A 19,208-nucleotide genomic window follows, 5' to 3' on the forward strand; every position below is an offset into this window, starting at 1 on the left:
ACAAAGCAGCAATTTTTGAGATAAAAAAGATTTAAAAACAAAGTAGGTATTCATCTATTTGGGAATGGTTAAGCAAAGTATAGACCATATGTAAAGTGAAATTTTGTTATAGTGTAGAAAATGCTGAATATGAGGAAAGCTGAAATATTATATAAATGATTACAAAATGAAACAAAAGAAGCAAATAACAACATAAATGGAAGGAAAAGAATAGTAAACTCAATTTGTATAATAAAAGTTATTGACCTCGTCCCCAAGTGGAAAGATGAGAAAATGAACTATTCTTCCTTCTTGGCAGAGATAGTGTATTGCAGACTTAATTATTGATATATTCTTTAGTTTTTCTGAATTAACATTTCCCATTCCACTCCCACCTATTTTTGTTTGTTTGCTTGTAACTAGCATATATCACAGTAGAACAAAATTGAGTGATGCTTTTTTCCCCCCTTTTTTTTAACTTCTTCTACCCAATATAAAAAAAGGGAAGAGCTTTTTTCTTCCCAGAGCATACCCTTCTCCTTCAACTGTTTAAGTCCAAGGCTTGACTTTTTCTTAGACTAAATTCCTTTGCTCCAATTTTTGCTAGAGAGTTTTCTGAAGCTCCCCAAGCAATCTAGCATGGCTGCAACAAAGTGCTCCTTTAGCCTAGGAAAGCTCTAGAACCAGTTAAAATTATATATATTTTTTAAAGTTTTCAAATATAATTCATTTTTTTACAATGAGTTTAATTATAGTAAAATAACTAAGCATTGTAGAGTGAAACTTAAACTCTAATCTGACTAAATTTTGTGCATTTTCAACTGATTTCTTCTATCTTCCATTAGTTCTCGTTCCACAGTCTGCAACAGAAATACAATACAAAGTATTCCTCCTTTGATTGTGAATTTTATGTTAATGCAAAGAATTGAATCAAAAGTTTTGACAGATTTAAACAGAGGAAGTTAGAGACAAAATCCTTGCAATTTATAAACAGAGAAAAATATAATGGAAAAGGGTGAGCTAAAGCATATCACTAGCTTCTCAAAGAATGAGATTTAATTCAGGCTCTTCTCATCTGGGAGGTACATAGATATTTTACATAGATAATGGGTAACTTAACATCTCCAGAAGCTATTTTGACCACATAAACCCAAATTCCCATTCAAAATGCACATTCTGTTCATGTGGATCATTCATTTACAATAGCAAAGTTCTCTTCTGTCCTCATTTTTTCCAGAGTTGCAAATTCTTGTCTTTCACATTGTTGCCATATCACACACTCTATTCCCCTGGAGGCCCAAGACTTATTTTTCACAATCCCAATTCAAGAATGTTTGTTTTTTCAGCAGAATTCAACTCTAGTATTAATTTCAGCATGCTTCATACATACTTGGACTTTGTGAAATAGGAATTACTTTCTTGATGGGAAAATGGGACATGGGAGGTATATGTTCAGAAGTTAATTTAAAATTTTTAAAAATTATATAAAACTAAATTTTAAATAAACCCTCCTAAAAAGCCTAATTTTTGTTTCCATAATATACTGATGATTTATATTAAATATACAATCCACTAAATCCACAAAAATTCTTAAAAGCTAAAATTTTTGTCTCGTTAATATCCTCTCAACCAGCCCTTTGTCTTTGAAATTGATATTTAGAACCCAAATGTGGAATTTCACTTCTTTTAGATTTCATTGTTATGAATACTGTGTATTTCCTTCTATCATATTTTCCTCATTTTTCTTACTTTCTCTCTCCTTTGGCCCTGTGTATCCTCAAAAGTATTTTGCTTCTATTTACAGCTTCCCCATACCCATCCTCACTATTATTACCCTTCTTCTGTTAAACCCCTCCCCTTCTACTTTCTTATAAGGTTAGATTTTTATACCCAACTGACAATATATGTTATTTCCTCCATGAGTCAATTTCAATGATAGGAAGGTTCAAATACTACCCTAACCTTCCTCTTTTTCTCCACTATAAAAGCTCTTTGTGCCTTTTTTTATGTCAGATAATTTATCCATAATAAATAATGAGAAGTTCTTAGAAATTACAAGTATGATCTTCCCTTGTATGAATGTAAACAGTTTGATTTTATTGAATAACTTAAAGAGTTCTCTTTTCTGTTTATCTTTTTATGCTTTTTCTGAGTCTTCTATTTGAAAATTAAATATTCTATTCAGCTCTGCTCTTTTCATCAGGAATGCTTAAAATTTCATTAAATATTCCCTCCCCCCTTTTTTTACATCCTGAAAGATAAAACTCAACTTTTGCTAAACTCTCAGTTATAATCCTAGCTCCTTTGACTTCCAGGATATAATATCTAAGTCTTTCAATATTTTAATGTAGAAGCTGCTAAATTCTGTGTTATCTTTACTGTGGCTTCATGATATTTGAATTGTTTCTTTCTGACTTCAATATTTAATTCTTGATCTGGGAATTCTGGAATTGACTATAATATTTAGGGTGAGGGGAGTCATCTTTTGGTTATTCATATCAAGAGGCAATCTGTGGGTTCTTTACAATTCTATTTTAATCACTGTTTCTAGAGTATCAAGATAGTTTGTCTTTTTTTTTTTTTTAAATCATGACTTTTAGATAATCCAATAATTCTTAATTTCCTCAAATCAGTTACTTTTCCCATAATCCATTTTAAGTTTTCTTGTATTTGTTTTCATTGTTTTGATTTTGTTTTATTGTTTCTTGAGGTTTTGTGGAGTTATTAGCTTCTACTTGCCCAATTCTCATTTTTAAGGAACTATTCTCTTCAGTGAATTTTTCCTACTTATTCCTCCATTTGGCTAATTCTGCTTTTTAACAAGTTCTTCTATTCAGTGGATTTCTATACTTTTTTAAAAAACTATTTAGCCCATTCCATTTTTCAAGGTATTTTTTTTCTTCAGCGACTTTCTGTGCCTCCTTTACCAAGTGGCTGACACCCTTTTCATAATTTTTTTGCATCAGCTTAATCTCCCCATCACATTTTTTCCTCTACTTCTCTTATTTTTTTAAACTTTTTTTTTTTCAGCTCTTGCAGGAACTTTTTGGATCTGAAAGCAATCAACATTCTCCTCCCCACCCCCTCCCTCAGGATTTGTATTTAGCAGTTTGGACTTTATTGCATGCTTCTGAGTTTGTATTTTGATCACTGTAGTAACTTTCGTGGTTAAGTTATTTTGTTGTTGTTTGCTCATTTTTTAGCCAAATTGGTATTGTTCCAAGCTCTAATTCTTTTGTGCAGGTATTTCATAGCTAGTTTTAGGGGGGTCAGCAAATTTTCAGTTTTTCTAAGGTTGTATGATCTAAGAAGAGATGTATTTTCTACTTTCTGGCTTGTTCTCTGATCTATATAGAATCACAAGCACTCTTTTCTACCTTGAAACTATAACCAGGGTCCCCGCTTTCCTGAAACATGAACTCTGGTGTACTAGTATTCCTTTTTGCCTTAAAATGTGACCCAGGACTCCTATCCAGGACTGTGACCAGGATCCACATGTGGGCAATGTAACAGAGTCCTGTACTCAGTGCCAGAAGAGTGGACACTTATCCAATCCCCTTACTATCAGTGAGCTGAGAACTTGGAAAGTCATTTCTACTAATTCAGTCTTCCCCAAAGCTTGCAGTTGGCTTTATCTGCTTGCTAGAAAATTTTCTGTACTGGATTGTGTTCCACTCTCACCCCAGATGAAACATACCTTTTCTACTAATCTTATAGGTTGCCTTGAGCAGGAAAATTGTTTCACTCCATACTTTTGAGGATTCTGCTATTCTAGAATTCATTTTGAGATGTTATTTAAAGTTATTTAGAGAAGAATTTGGGAGAGACTGGGTAAGTCCTTACCTTTTCTATATCTCACTTACATGATTCTTCAAGGAATATGCTGCTGGTAATCCACTTAACCTTTCTGTCTTTGTTTCCTCATCAGAAAAATAAAAAGGTTGGATTGGTTGGTTTTCAAGGGGCTATTCCAGCTCTGGATCTATGATCCTATGATCTTTTCTATTCATCTTCAATCACTTATTCTTGCTTTCATCTTCTACACAGGTATTTTAAAAAGCTTTTTGTCATTAATTCCCTGTCTCTTTGGGCAACTTTCATTTATTCTTTTTCCTAAGAGGGACAGATGAATTTTTAAAATACTTGTTACTTAAAATACAATAAACTATTAAAAACCAAGAATTTTTTACTATCTTTGCAAAGTTTCATACTGTGAACTGAGGGAATAGGACTACCCTATTAGGATGACAATGAGATCTCAAAGTCTCTAAAGGAAATTAGATGCATCAAAAAGAAATTGATTTAGTTATGTTCATATACAAGAAATATATTTAGCTTAGGTTATAAAATTTGGGATCAATCCGGATACATGCAGATTATGAAAGGTAGTAAAAACTGATCCCAGAATTTAGGCACCTAAATCATCTATAACACCTGTTTGTTTACAATAAATTAAAAGCAAATGAAGACATGGAGTGTCAAAAGAGCACTCATTCCCTCAGCTCAAGAGAAAACCAGAGAAGTAAACTTTCTTGAATTCCTAAAGCCTGAAAAAAGTGAAGAAAATAAGTACAAGTGTATTACTTGTACTTTTTAAACTTGTGTGCTGATCCCATCTCATGGATACAAGATCTAGAAAGCATTGGAATAAACCTCAGATCATTTGTTCTATATGTCTCTAATTAGCAATACAATGGAGAGATTGCAATCCATATTTAATGGTACAAAGCTAATAACAAAAACTTTGAACTAACATAAAGAGAGAAATGTTCCATCCCCTAAATTGCACTTTATTAAAGTTATAGACTATCAAATTCTAGATCTACTGAATTTTTTTTTCTTAAAAAAAAATGAAATAGGGAGTGTATGTATTTAGGAGCATTTTAGGAACCAAAGAAGCCTAAATTATTCAAGAACACACTAAGAAAGTTTTCAAAATAAACTAGGAAGCAAAATGACAACAAAAATCAAAGATAATCAGCTGTAAACCTATTCCATTCCAAAACTAGACAAAAAAAAAATAAGACTGCTAAAATTTTGTAGAAGTACATACAGAATACAGGAAAGCTAGTTAGATAGAAAGAAAGTAAAGTAAAAATAGCTCAGCAATACAGGAGACATAACTAAAGTACTACCCAAAACTAATATAAGATAACCCAAGGGCCCCATTTGTGGCCAGAAATTAGGTTCACCACAGATCCAATCATTCTGGAAAACAATCTGGAACTATGCTCAAAAAATTATCAACCTGTGCATATCCTTTGACTCCGCAGTATTTCTACTGGGCTTGTATGCTGAAGAGGTATTAAAGAAGGGAAAGGGACCCACATATGCAAAAATGTGGCAGCCCTTTTTATAAGGGTAAGAAACTGGAAACTGAGTGGATTCCCATCAATTGGAGAATGGCTGAATAAATTGTGGTATATGAATGTTATGGAATATTATTGTTCTGTAAGAAATGACCAACAGGATGATTTCAGGGAGGCCTGGAGAGACTTACATGAACTGATGCTGAGTGAAATGAATAGAACCAGGAGACCATTGTACACAGCAACAACAAGATTATATGACGATCAATTCTGATGGACTTGGCTCTCTTTAACAATGAGATGGTTCAAACCAGTTTCACTTGTTCAGTGATGAAGAAAGTCATCTGCTTCCAGAGAGAGGATTGTGGGAACTGAGTGTGGAACACAACATAGCATTCTCACTCTCTCTGTTGTTATTTGCTTGCATTGTGTTTTCTTAGTTTTTTTCTTCCTTCTTGATCTGTTTTTTCTTGTGCAGAAAGATAACTGTATAAATATGTATACATATATTGGATTTAACATGTATTTCAACCTATTTAACATGCATTGGACTACCTGCCATCTAGGGGAGGGGATGAGAGGAAGGAGGGGAAAATTTGAAACAAAAAGTTTTGCAAGGGTTAATGTTGAAAAATTACCCATGCATATGCTTTGTAAATAAAAAAACTTAAATAAAAAAGTATCATCCAAAAAACAAAAAGAAATTGTGTTCACCCAGAATCCCAGAAGCCTGTGCTTGAACTACAGAAGAATTCAGGGAGAGACAATTTCTATGGAAGGTGGGTACTTCCAATGTGGAGGTTTGTTGTTGTGTCTGGAGAATCTCGATACCAGCCCAAGTCCTTGGTCTTAGAAGAGGAGTGAAGAGGATCACTCTTCCACCTGGTATCACTCTGCTTCAATCACAATACAGGTTGTCACTGCCCCTGGACTTCTCAGGAAGTCCGAGAGCTCTTAGGGGAGAAGGGGAGCAGAATTAAACATTGTTAGCAGGTTGCCTCTGGGCTGAAGGGTTTTATATCTCACCCAGAGTTCCCCCACTGTCTGTGGCCCTTGACAATTTGTTTTCCTTCATGCTGTGGTACTGTATTTCAAGAAAACATAAATGAAAAATGGACCCAGATGGCAAAGTGAAGATAGAAATTCCACTAGATGTCGAAAAGAAAACTAAGATGGGAAACAATTGCAAAACTTTATAAAAAAGAAACAAACTCAATAACAATCCACATAGAAGCCCTGTCCAATAATGTGTATCTCACTGTATCTTATGGTCATTTCTTTTCTATCAGAACGTAGGTAACATGCATTATCATGGGTCTTCGAGAAACAAGGCTGACCATTGAATTAGTCAGAATTTTTAAGTATTTCAAAGTTGTCTTTAAAATATTACTGTAATCACATAAAACTATAGTTATGCTCATTTAATTCTATGTCAGTTTATACTACTCAGAATTGTCTAATAATCTCTTTAGTCATTTTACAATGCAATAATATTCTATTACACTTCTATATCACCATTTGTTCAACCATTCTCCAATTGTCCAAGAGGCTATGGTAGCCCCTTATATTTTTCTTGTTTTCAATTATTCCTTCCTCCCTTTTAATCTTCTCTTCAGGATCAAGTATTTTGCTGTGCTTGAGAATATTCTCTCCTCAGTAATACCCAGACTCTTGACATCCCATGTACATTCCTGCTTGTTTTCCTATTGAGTTCAAAGTTCTCCTACATCAAACTGTGGGTGGGTGTGGGTGGGTGTTAAAATCTTCTTTATTTCAGAGAAAGATGAGATTCATCTGGTTATTGCTACTCCCACTCCTTTCATGTTTGTATTCTACTATACTCCAATTATAAGAAATAAAATTCCAATCCTTATTCCTCCTTTCTTCTTACTCCTCTTTCTATTGTATTCCTCTTCTTCTCTCTCTCTCTCTCTCTTTCTTAAAACATTCAGAACAGAACTAATTTATTCCTAGAACCTCTGATCTTCTTAAAGCCCTCAGTAATGTCTGACAACATTAGGTTCTGAAGAACCTCTTTTTTCTTATCCTCTATTAGAATATTGCTATTGATGATCTTATATATCAAACAGCACCTTCAAATTGCTCAAATAAATTTACTTTTATAGGTTTTTCTGGATTTTATTGTTTGTATTTCAGCTCTTGTCATTTCATCAGAAATGTTAGAAAGTCTTCTATTCCACAAAGATCCATTAACCACCACTACTACCACAATAAATTACATTCAGTTTTGCAAGATAAGTTATTCTTCATGGTAAGTCTCTCTCTTCAGTGTTTTAAAATACTGTATTCCAAGACCCTCTTCTATTTTTTAATTAAGAGCTATATGATTTTGTTTGATTCTGACTATACTGTTTTGGTATTTGAACTACTTCTTCGTGGATATTGGTTTTTAATTTTTCCTTATAATGTAGGCACTGAATTTAGGTTACGATATTCCTGGAATTTTTCTCTTAGATTTTACTTTTAGGAGATGATCAGTGGATTTTTTCTATCTTTGTCCTCTGGTTCTAAATGATCTGGGCAATTATACTTTTCTTTTGTTAATACAAGGCATAGGGTTCTTTCTGATAATTCTTATATTTATCTCTCCTTGACCTGTTATATTTAATGTTTTCTTTTATCATTTCAATCTTTTGATTTTATTCTATTTTTTTTTTTTGCTGTCTTATGGAACAGCTGATTTTTGTTTGGTTAAATCCAGTTTTCAGGAATTCCAAATCTTGAGTAAGGTTTACCACTTTTTCTTTAATCTGTTTATGCTCCTTGATTTTTTTTTACTTCAGAACTTTTATTTCATTTTTATTTTAGGTATTTATGAAGTCCTTGCAAAAAATTCAGAGTTTTCTTTAAATTTCTACTTAAAGTTATTATTTTATTAGATTTTGCGACACACACACACACACACACACACACACACACACACACTCACACACATCCATCCATTGGTAGGAGTTTTTGTTTGTTTGTTTTTCTACCTTTAATTTCTGAATTTGAGGGTTTTGCCAGGCCCAGGCGCTGTCCTGTTACACTTTTGTCTGGGATTGTTGGAGCTTAATAGGTTACCCTGGGTCCTCTGTGTTCTTAAATTGATCTTCACCTCCCAGGATTTGGCCTACTTGGATTTTAGAAGTCAAAAACACTCCATGTTATCCCATAACAGTGTTAGAGACAGCAGAACCTATGTTCCTGGTAGGAGTACTATGACAATATACTAATAAGCTGCCTTTCCAAGGGCTTTCTATATTTATACTATAGCTCTTTCTAACAATGATGATAAGATCATATTCCCACATCTAGGTTGATCCAAACTTTAAAATTCTAAAATTTCAAGTAATAATAGCACCTAAACCAATTGTAATTAATCAGGACTATGCCCAGAACCTGAGGGGCTACATATATGGGGATATAGGACTAACGGAATATTTCTCATAATAGGAGTCTGGGGATCATGTTTATTGGCCACATTCTTGCACATTTGAGGCAAAGAACCAAGTGACTGCATCTGAAAATTTCATCCCAATATATGTGGCATCAGGAATGCTAATCTGATGAAATAATGCTTGTTTGCTTTTTTTTTTATTTTTTTGGGGGAGGTTTTTGGATTGTTTTTCATTGTCTGATGTGGCTCCTGAGAATATGATATATTTATTCATAGAATACTCAATTCCAAGTGGACAACAAGGACAATGAGTCATCTGAACCCCAAATTCAAATACATGGGTTACCTGCCTCCTGACTTTTTTGTGAAGTCCTCTCAAAAATGGAAGTTCTTATAGTTCACATCAATAAACTTGGTCAGTGATTTTATTACAGAATCCTTTAGTCTGTATACATCTGACAATCAGTTCATATGTAAGTAATAAATACCTAATGCATATCAGGTACTGTTCTGAGTACTGGGGTTACAAAAAAAAATGATAGCTTCTTTTCTCAAGGACCTCAGACTCTAAGGAGGGAGAGAGCATGCAAATATTCTATGTAGAAAAAGACATCTAGAAGATTCACTGAAGATAATCCATAGAAGGAAAGCACTAGAATTGGTAAAGGATCTGGAAAGATCCTATAGAAGAAATCATTTTAGTTGAGATTTGAAAGAATCTAGAGAAGTCAGAAAGACATAATTCAAGTCATAAGAGGCAGTCAAAAAAAATTCACAAAGTTGTAAGCTATGTTATTTTGTAGAAGGAACAGTGAAGAAACTAATTTCCCTGGATTACAGAATACATGGGGGTTATTGAGATCTAAAAAGACTGAAAATGTAAATGGGAACAAGTTATAAAGGAATATGGATGCCAAACAGAACTTTCTTTTTGATCCTGTAGGATCCCTCAGGATTCCTATCCCCCACGATAGGAAACTGCTAGAATTTATTAAGTAGATGAAGGGTAATGTCATCAGATTTGGATTTTAGGAAGATCAATTTGCCAGTTAAGTGGAACATGATTGGAATGATTTGATATTGACAGTTTATTGTAATTGTGTAAGTATGATGTGATAAAGGTTGTAGTATATCAGAGAGAAGGGTGTACATGAAATGTTATAAAGGTAAAAATTGATAGGACTTGACAATTGATTAGATGGGATTGAGGGAGAGTAAGGATTAAAGATGACACCAAAATTGTAAGTCTGGGTGGCTGAAAAGATGGTAGTATTCTTTACAATAATAGGAAGGTTTAGAAGAGAGTAATTGTAATTAGAGAAAAGGAAATAGGACTATGAGTTCTGTTTTGAATATATTGAGTTTAAGATGTCTACCATACAAGTTGTCCAACAAGAATCACTTAAAATAGTAGTTCAGAAGAGCATTTTAAAAGATCCAAATGTGTCAAGATTAACAGAATGTGAGTGAGAATTAAAGTAAAATAGTGAATAATGCCATAAGTTTAATTCATCCTGAACTTTTCTAGTATGAATTAGATGTCTTGATATACAGAGAAGATACCACCATATAGTCACAAAAAACAATAAAGAAAAGCTAGCCTTCATCTACTCAACAGGATTCTATCAATTTAAACATATATCCTAAAAAAAAGATCTATTGGATACCTGCCACATTTTAAAATTTATGAAAAAGATTATTAAAGGGAATCAAAAAAGCAAAGTAGAGGAAGCACTCAACCAAACCTTGCCAAAATTCCCTTCCAATTTTTTTAAAATAACACTTCAAATCAGGTTTTGAAGTGGCTGATGGGCGAGTTTTCCAACCCAAGGAAGCAAGAATTCTGAGAAGTATACATTTCATCTCCAAGGAACCAGGGATCCTTCATAAGTAAAGACTAGAGCACTGGTCAGGGGAGCAGTTCTTCCCAGATCATATCATCTTGAAAGCACTGAAAACTTCTGAACTAGAATTTACTCTGAAAACAGCAGTGCCAAAAAAAAAAAAAAAAAAAAAAAAAAAAAAAAAAAGCTTGCAGCTTCAGAAGTCCCCCTCCCATTCCCCCATTCCAGGAACAGAGCTTAACATAAAGTTTAAAGTCAAAAAATAAGCTGGGAAAATGAGCATACAACACCAATAAAGAACATGACCATAAAAAATCTAGTATGGTGAAAGGAAAATCAAGATACAAACTCAGAATACAATGAAATCTTTCATTTACAAACAGCTTCAAGCAAAGCATCAGGAAAAAAAAAAATACCTTTGTGATTTGGGCACAAACACAACAAACATTTCTGGAAGAGCTAAAAAAAATCAGATAAGAGTGATGCAGGAAAAAATAAATAAAGAAAAGAGAACAAAGGAAGAAAATTTTGAGGGGGAAAAACAATTAGCAGCTTGGTGAGACAAAAATAAATAAAGAAGAAAACAATACCTTATAAAAAGACTTGGCCAAATGGAAAAAGAGGCATAAAAATAATTCCTAAAAAAAGAAGGATTGGCCTAATGAAAAAGAAGATAAAAAAGTTCACTAAAGAAAAAATTTTTTTAAGAATAAGATTTGGGATAATGGAGGCTAATAAGACATCAAGAAATTAATAAAAGAAAGCCAAAATAGTTTTTTTTTTTTAATGGAAGAAAATGTTTAATATCAGAAAAAAACTGACCTGGAAAATAAATCAAAGAGAGAAGAGATAAGAATTATTGGGCTACCTGAAAGATATGATCAGAAAAAAGAGTTTAGGTATCATATTTCAAGAAATTATAAAAGAAAACACTTTCAAAAATCTTAGAAATAGAGGCTAAAATAGAAATTGAAAGAAAATCCATTTATTACCACCTTAAAGATATTTCAAAATGAAAACTCCAAAATGTGATAGCCAAATTCCAAAGCTCCTAAGTCTGAGAGAAAATACTTCCAAGAGTCAGAAAGAAACCATAGAATTACTATCATGATCACATTAGCTTTAGGAACTACAACATTATAAGAGTGGATGGCTTGGAATATGATAGTCTAAAGGCAAAAGAGTTAGTATTGCAACAAAGAATAAACTTCCCAGGAAAACTAAATAAATCCTACTTGGCTTAAAAATGGACATTTAAAGAAATAGAGAATATTTCAATATTCATGATAAAAAGTCCAGAGATGAATAGAAATTTTTTACTTTCAAATACAAGATTTAAGAGAAGCATAAACAGTAAACATGAAAAAAGTTTACAATGGAGTCAGTAAAGTTAAATTGTTTACATTCACATATGGAAAGATGACACAAGTAATTTCCTGTAGTGTGCTTTCTAGAGCCCCCAAGTGCCAAAATGAAGTATGCTTTTTAGAGCCCCCGTCCTGGAGTGCCAAAATGTATCATCAGAACTAGCTCTCTGTAGAATCTCAGGACCAGCCTAAGTCCTTGGTCTTAGTGGGAGTGATGAAGCAGGAAACCCATGAGGATGGTCAAAGATGGAGTCCATTTATTTTAAGTCCGCTCAGTCCCTAAATACCTTAGTATGATTACATCACTATAGCACACTGAACATATGCTAACTATAAGCACCCTGCTCTCTTTACTGTATGTACCCCTACTTCAAGTAGAACACAGGTTGTCTTCCTCCCTGACTTCCCTGACTTCTCAGAGCACCAAAGGGAGATGGGGAGCCAAGCCAAACATTGTCAGCAGGTTCCCTCTGAGCTAAAGGGCCTCATACCTTACTGAGAGTTCCCCCACTGTCTGTGAATCTCTACAATTTTCAAGAACTTTATCATTATTAGGATACTTAGAAGAATTTTATATAAAGGGTGGGGGAATGAGTCAAATATTTTGGGATGATCTTTAAAAAATGGATGGGTGAGAAAGAAGGATGTCCTGAGGGAAGAGGGAAATGAGAGAAAGAATAGAAAAAAGTATCTCAGATAAAATAGAGAGGCAAGCAATAGTTTTTATAGTGGAAGGAGCCATGGTGTGGGATAAACAATGCTTGAAGCTCAATCTCATCTAAATGTATTCAGAAAGGGAATATAGTAGATAGACACACACACACACACACACACACACACACACACACACACACAATTTGCAAAGAAATCTATTTTACCCAACAAGGAAGTAGAAGGAGAATGGAATAAATGAAGGAGTAGTATGTAATAAAAAGAAAGGCAGATAAAGAAAGGCAGTGGTCAGAAGCAAAACAGACTATCAAAGAAGAACAAAACTTTCATTATTTACACTTGGTATGATGGTTTACTTAAAGAATCTAGCTAATCAATTAAAAAGCTATTTGAAGCAATTAACAGTGATAGCATAATTATATTATATAAAATAAATCCACATTATTTATCAGCATTTCTATATATTACCAACAAAAGTCAAGCGGGAAGAAAGAGAGATATTCCATTCAAAATAACAGCAAACAATATAAAATATCTGAAATTCTACCTGCCATGAAAAACTCAAGGACTACATGAACAAAATTACAAAACATTTTTCACATAAATTAATGACAAATTTAAATAAGTAAAGAAATATTAATTGTTCATGGCCAAGTTAAAATTTAAAAATGACAATTCTACCAAAAATTAATTTACTTATTCAGTGCCATACCGACCAAACTACCAAAAATAATTTTACAAATCTAGAAAAAATAATAACAACATTCATTTGGAAGAACAAAAGGTCAAGAAAATCAAGTTTGCTTTGTATGTATATTAGTTTTTGATGCAATGAAGGAGTTTAGAGCCATAACTTGTCACTCTCCAAAAGATTCCACAGCTCGAACAATTAACTCATTCTTCTGAGTATTCTGGAAGTATGGAGTAAAAACACTTATTGGAGTCAATAAGTGGTGTTTATAGTGCAGATATATAATTCTACCAAAAATGATGACACAAGATTTACAGTAGTTCTACATATATTTAAACAAGAAACAGGTTTGCCCATTGACGTGTGTTGTACATTTTCAGGAGAAAATCTATATATTTACTACTAGTACTCTTTATTAAGATCTTGGTGAAAAGATATCTACCACCTAACAAGGGTTTCAACACAAAAAAGCTCTGATAGAAACAAGTAATCATATAACAATTTCTTTCATCATCATTAACTTTAGGAAAACAATAAAATTCCACTAAGGAATCTTAGGGTAATGAAATATACAAAAAGGCAATCTGAAGGAAAGTTAATCCTATCAAGTAGCTAAAAAGTTGAGAAATTTTCAATCTAAAAAATAGTTTCTGAGAATGATTGGTTTTGCACAAAAATAATTCACAGCAAAGGTCAAACTTGAGGAATAGAGATATACTCTTTATTGAATAGGAGGAAAGAGGCAATGGATAGTCAACCAATTATATTCAGAGAAGAGCTGATAACTATAGAGATATTCAGGCCTAGATAATCACTTATATGACTGATTCAAACCGAGAGGGGAAATAAATGTTTTTATAAAAGGTCAGAAAAGTCAAAGTAAACTCTTATAGTCTCAAAAGGACTTTTTTTCTGACTAGAAGGAAGGAATGAATTCAGAGATAAGCCTTCTCCAGTCAAAACAGAGCACACCTATAAGGTAATACACAAATTTAGGATTTGCACATCAAACTAGTAGGTCTGTGATTGCTGAAAGTCAGTCCTGGTTTCCCACAAATTCAGAAGGTCATAGTAGAAGTTTTAGTTCAATTTGATGCATGCCTAACTTACTTTTCATATTTTACTAAAAAAAAAAAAATCAGAAAATTATTTACTCAAAGATTCAATCAAAGGAAAAATCTACATTATATGTCAGATACCCTAATGTTGTTTTAGATGTATGTTTACAAATGGGCAAATGTTTATGTATATCCATGTCTGTCTAAGTGTGTGTCGATATGTATGGATATAGCTCTATCTATGTATCTATATAGATACATATATATATGGGTGGGTATTGTGAGTCTGTGAGTGGGTGTGAATGTAGTTATATATATATATATATATATATATATATATATATATATATATATACACACACATATATATATTTACTTATATGTATATGTATATATTAAGGACCATACCTAGATGAAGGGGCAGGTCAATTCTCTGAGATCCTCCACAACTGTGAATCATAAACTGGAAGGAGTTGCAAGGGAGCCTTTGTAGATATTCCTTGTGGATTGGGAATGAAATAAATTGGAGGCAGAGTGAAGAGGAGAGAGGTCAGAGAACACAACTGCCTCTCAGTCTCCTTGTATCATTATCATCCTTTCATATGAAGAGATCCATTCTATAGGTCTGAGTTAGACCTCCAGCAGCCACTGGCAGGTGGCTCCCATATCACAACATATATATGTATATCTATATAAATATAACTTGCTTAACGGTAGCCTGCTTGGGGGAAGTAGAGGAGATGAAAGAGAAAAAAAGAATAAAGTAAAAAAGTGCATAGTAGAGAACAAAAGAACAACCCAGAAGGAGGCAAAGAAAAGATGGACAGTTGCCAATATAATTTCATCTATTATTATATATGTTTTCTTGATGTGGACATTTATTGTTATATATTTTGAATCTTCCTTGATATTCTGCTGGGTACCTGATAGTGTTCTATTTTGTTTTGCTTTGTTTGTTTTGTTTTTTATTTTCTTTATTTGCCTTTCTTTTATTTCTATCCTTTTTTTTCTTATTTTTATATGTAATGCAATAAATAAATTTAAAAAGAAAAAAAAAGGGATTTATTCACATAGCCAAATTCATTCTAGAAATGTATACCACACCTGCTTGGCATGTAAGTAAAACATATGCTATTGTATTTTCTATGAATTAAAGGCTTAATATGTATTGTACTTTTATTACTGTTGTGTTTCTTTGTTATGAGAGTATGCATATACTTTTTCAATTTGTATACTGCCTCTAATCTTTCCAAATTTTGTCACTGTACCCAAACCTGATTGGTGATACTATATGATAGGTCGCTTTTTTGGACTAAAGTTAGTTGCATACACTTCTAGTATGAATGTCATGAATTAAGGTTTGTAATGGGTATGATTATTTGTGCCTCATGTTGTATGTGATTATCTATTTATGGTATTTTGTTGTTCAATCATTTCAGTCACATCTGACTCTTCATTACCTCATTTGGGGCTTTCTTGGCAAAGATACTAAAAAGTGCTTTGCCATTTCTTTTTCCAGCTAATTTTACAAATGAGGAAAGAGAAGTAAGCAGGGTTACGTGACTTGCCTAGGGTTATACCAGTCTTCCTGACTGCAGGCTCAGAGCTCTAACTACTGCTCATCTACTGGCCCATTTAAGGTACACTCAACATATTAGTGAAAGATGCCATGTCTCTCTTGAGCTATCCATTTCTCTCCTGTTATACAGAATTTCAGGGCTTTGGCTGTATGTAAGGATTAAGAAAGGAAGTATTCAATGGAAGATAAAAACATGAGACATCAGAGAGAGGCACTCCTATTAAGGATTCCAGGTCTGTGCAAAATCAGCAGTTTTCCTTTCCCTGAGGTTTATCATGGCATTCACTCCTTCAGATCTCCAGGCTATGAGCTAGCCACAGAGATTATTTGAAGTCTCTACCAGGGAACAGAAGATCATTAAATAAATTGAGAAATCAGTCACATAATCAATAAGCATTTGGATCTTGTCAATGTTTCCACGCCACTGAAGAGGTTCCAAGATCCTAAATCAAGTTCCTTAGAGTGGATAGGGTACTGCATCAAGAACATTCAGTTCTAAATACATCTCAGACACTTAGTAGCCATGTGATTTTGGGGAAATTAAACTATTGTGTCTTAGTTTTCTCATTTGTGAAAGAAGAGGGTTGGAGCTGATGCTTGCTAAGTTCCCTTTCAAGGGTACATCTAAGAATTCACGTTCTAAAAATTCAACCTACTGGATGTATGAGTCTTACATAAGTAGAAAACTATGTTGCTTTTCATCCATTTGTATTATCTATATTATTTTTCCCCTTTATAATAGGAATGGCTATAGATGCTAAGCAAATGGAATCAGAATTCATAGGTTCAGAGCAACTTACATAGTCTTTAAGTGTGGGAAGACTGCAGGGAGAAGCAATAGGGATTTTATTTTATATTGTTTACTGTTTAAATGGATACTTTGTTGATATTAAAGCACTGTATATTAATAAATATGTTTCACTGATTCCCATGTAGGAAATACTCCATTATGCCTTAAAAATATGAGATTAGGACTTACTGAAGTATAACAAGCTCAGGAAAAAGGTTGACTTTTTATTTAAATGGGGAGTCAGAGCTTATTCCAGTTGGATAAATCCATATTAATTCACAATCTCATATACATTAAATGGGCATAGCTTCCAAGAAAGAAGAAGAGCTAGGGACATTCCATTCTTTTTGAGCCATGAGTTTGGCACTTACTAAGAATTTCTAATAGTATGGTGAAGAACCATGCTGAGCAAGGAATTTCCCCCAAACCCAATCCTTATTTTTGAGAGATCAGGTAAGTGTCTTGCAACACTATCTCAGGCTTAATTTTTTACATATTTATTTTTAATTTACTTATTTAAAACAAAAGAAAAAACCAAAAAAGGAGGAAAAAATCATGTGCACAGCAAAACATAAGAGAAGATTCAAAATATGAAACAATAATTTTCCCTTTCAAGAAAGTATGTACATGATAAATACTATTTTTATATTCAGAACTGTCCATCTTTCCTTTCTTATTGGTTTTCTTTTGTTCTATGCACTATTTATTTTATACTTTTTTCCTCCTTTCCTCACCCCCCCCCCTCAGTAAGGCCACAGTTAAGCAAGGATGTATTTATGTATATGTATATATACACACTTACATGCAAATATACATACACATATATGTGAATATCTGTAACTATATACATACACATCCATATATATATCTAGGTAAGATTATTCTATACTTGTTTGTTCTCTGTTTCTCTAAAAATAGATAATATTATTTTACTTAGGTCCAAATCTTCCCATATTTTCTAAATCCTCCAAGTCACCATTTCCTAAACTATAGCAATATTCCAACTTTATACTATTTTGTTGTTTCAATCATCTAAAACAATATTTATTAATATGGTTGACATATAGTATAATTTCCTATTAAACCAATTTTAACTTTAACTTTGTGATGATTACTATCCCTACTTTTTCCCACTTTTCATCATTATTATTATGTTTGTGTGTATCTGTTGTTTCCTATTCCTGAGTCCTCTACTTTTTTTCTACCCCCTACTTTGCCTTACTATTATTTAATCGATTGTCTTCCAAGAATTCCTTTTTTCTTCATTCCTCCATCTTTCTCCTTTGCTCCATCTTTATCCTGTTCTCACTAATCTATATACTTTTCTATATGCCTCCTTACTTTATTCCCTCTCTGCCTTCTTTTTAAAAAACAAATTTAGAAGAATTTTATACCCTTCTAGATATATATGTATTGTTCCTTCTTTAACCCATTCTCAGTGTAAGTAGGATTCCATCACTGCCAGCCCTCTTCCCCCATATAATTCCTCTTACTCTCACATCTCATTTGTATAACCTAAATACTCTTTTTAACCTTTTTCTACATGGCTTTGCTTTTTCAACTCACATCATACTTAACTCTATCCCAAATATTTTTTCCTAATCATGTACTTACTAATAACAATAATATGATTTACATTCCACATAAAAAGCACAGTTTGTCCTTGTTAAGGCCCTTGAAATTAATCTTTGATGTTTACCTAATATTTCTCTTAGATCATAAATATGTCAAATTTCCTGTTAAGTTCGGGTTTTTTGTAACAAATTCTTGAAAGTCTGACAATTTATTGAATGTCCTTTTTTTTTTCATTCGGGATCATGCTTAACTTTTTGAAGTGTAGCATTTTGGGCCACAATCCTAGTTCTTTTGTTCTTTGAAATATACTACTCCAAGACCTATGGTCTTTTAATGTAGCCACTTCTAGGTCTTGTGTGATTCTAAATGTAGTTCCACCATATTTGAATTGCTTTTTCTTTTTTTCTTGTTTCTTTATACTACTTTCTTCCTGATCCAGTGATTTTGGAATTTAGCTATGTCCTTCATGTTTACATAAGCATGGAAAATCATGCTATTATGTACTATATTAGAGTTACTTGCTTCAAAGATTCATGTTTTTTCTTCTTTTAACTACAACTTTGTTGCTAAATGGTTGGGTTCAGAATAATAGTGCCTTAGCATTTCCTTTGTTTTACTATTTAATCTGATTTGCGCAGAATAAAGGTAGCTTCAAGTAGATATTTGGAGAGTTGAAGCTCGCATCACTCTAGTATCATACTTCAATAACTTCTTGATATTCGATAGAAAGATTTTGATCTATCCAGGTTGTCTATACCATATCCTTGCAAAAATATGCCTATATTTTACCCTGAATTGATTCTGCCCAAATGCTCTCCAACATGTCCCACCCTTTAGAATTTCTCATTTAGATTTCATTACTCTGCAATATATTTTTAATAGGGATTGCTATTTCATTGTTTCATCTATTAACTATTTTCTTATATTTTGAATAAAATGAGACC

This window comes from Antechinus flavipes, chromosome 5, assembly GCF_016432865.1.
Source record: "Antechinus flavipes isolate AdamAnt ecotype Samford, QLD, Australia chromosome 5, AdamAnt_v2, whole genome shotgun sequence".
Classification (NCBI taxonomy): domain Eukaryota; kingdom Metazoa; phylum Chordata; class Mammalia; order Dasyuromorphia; family Dasyuridae; genus Antechinus; species Antechinus flavipes.